General features: G+C 44.0%; 1 pseudogene; it reads right to left on the bottom strand.

Moving 5' to 3' along the window:
* Positions 1 to 881: 881 nt before the first annotated feature.
* LOC138071946 (CD63 antigen pseudogene) lies at positions 882 to 1631 on the bottom strand (annotated as a pseudogene).
* Between the last annotated feature and the right edge of the window lie 233 nt (positions 1632 to 1864).

Raw genomic sequence — 1864 nt, 5'->3', positions numbered from 1 at the left:
CTTGAAGTTCTCAATTACTAATCAGCATTTAAACATACTCAAGCCTAATTCATTCAAGCAAGACTAAATAACTATAAAACCAAAAATCTTCACGGGATTCCACTGTATAATAAAGACTTTGACCTTCTTAAAAAGAAGTATGTCCATCCCTGGCTCCTGGGAAGTAAACTCTGAGATCTTGGAATTTCCCAAATGATAAGACTGTCCTTGTCATTCAAAGCAGGCCCCTAGTACCATGTGAAATCAGCCCAATATCCTAGGAGTGGACAGCTGCACACAGAGTTCAACCACATGGATGATCAATCAATCAATCATATCTACATAGTGAAGTTCCAATAAAAATTTTGGTACCACAGCTGGGTGAGCTTCACATGTTGGCAATACTCCGTGCATATTTTCACACATTAATACTGGGGAGGTCATACATCCTAAGAACAATGGAAGCTTCACCTATGACCGTCCCAAACTCTGTCCTACATATCATTTACTTTATTTAGCTGGTTCTAATTTGTTTCCTTTCCCTGTAATAAACTATGAGTATAAGTTTCAATGAGCTCTGTCAATCTTTCTGGTAAATTATTGAAGCTTAGGGGTATTTGGGGAACTCTCAAAGTTACAGTTGGTGTCAGAAGTGAGGGTGATTTTGTGTGGACTCTTCTAACTTTGTAGTTGAACCCCCAACTCCTTGTATTAATAGTTGACATGAGAAGTCTTAGACAGACTGGTTAGTCTGAAGGACTGTGTCCTTAACATTGCAGTTTGTGTAATTTGGGGCACCACATTTCTTTTCCAGCTATTATTGATGTTACTTTCCCCTTTTAGAGTTGAAACATGGTTCTTGGTCTGAAAAAACAATGTTTAATTGAAAAACCTGGAGTATACTACCCTGCTCCCCTGGTTAAGCGGGCTGAAGAGACCGGACCCCTGACATTATCAGAGACACATCGGATGCTCTTCACAAGGCAGCAGGCAAAGACAATACCCAGGACCTCCATAAAGGCAATGCTCAAGCCCATTGCAATCACCACTTTGCTCCTCAGCCAGACCCCAGTCTTCTCCACACAGCCTTCAGCATGCATCTCCTTTATGCTAAAATTAATCCCACAGCCTTTAGTGATGCTGACACAGTAGGAGCCAGGGACTTGCTTGGTCATGAGCAGGATCTTTTCCCAGTCTGTGTAGTTAGTTGCCCTGCAGCACTTAAAATGTTCCTGCATCCTGTCCATAATCGATGACATGTGATTGTTTTCTGGATAATTCTGTATCAGCTGCTGGAAGTCCTTATTAGATTCTGACATCACCTTGTCTTTAAGCATATAGCCAGCAATGATCGCAGCCACCTCCGCCAGCATGATTAGGAACAAGCATATGGCAAGCACGATCATAAGACAGAAGTCCTCCTTGCAGGCCCCATAGCAGCCCACAAAGGCCACCAGGAGGAGGCATACACCCATTGCGATGATGACCATGGGCGCTGGGGATTCAGAGGTGGCCCCCCGGTTAATGGTCTGATTCACGTCGAGCTTGGCCCCTAAGCCCACAGCAATCAGTCGCACTGCACAGATACAACAGGTCAGCAGAAGAACATAGAGCAAGACCTTGACACATTTCATTCCTCCTTCCGTTGCCATAGCTGCCAGGCTTGGGCTCCAGAAGGCTGTGCACGCTCTTGCCTTGGCTCAGGGGCTAAAATTTGGGGAAAAAAATTATCTACAAAGTCCATCTCCATTTCCTTTCCTATTCATTCCTAAACCCACAGCAACTGGTTTCTGCCCATATCATTCCGATGATATTCCCACATATCTCACCAATGAGCACCTTGTCACTAAATCCAACGGACAGTGACTTTCTCCTCTGATCTGTC

This window comes from Capricornis sumatraensis, chromosome X, assembly GCF_032405125.1.
Source record: "Capricornis sumatraensis isolate serow.1 chromosome X, serow.2, whole genome shotgun sequence".
NCBI classification, from domain to species: Eukaryota; Metazoa; Chordata; class Mammalia; order Artiodactyla; family Bovidae; genus Capricornis; species Capricornis sumatraensis.
The sequence above is the reverse complement of the archived record's forward strand: the minus strand, read 5'-3'. Positions and strand labels throughout refer to the sequence as shown.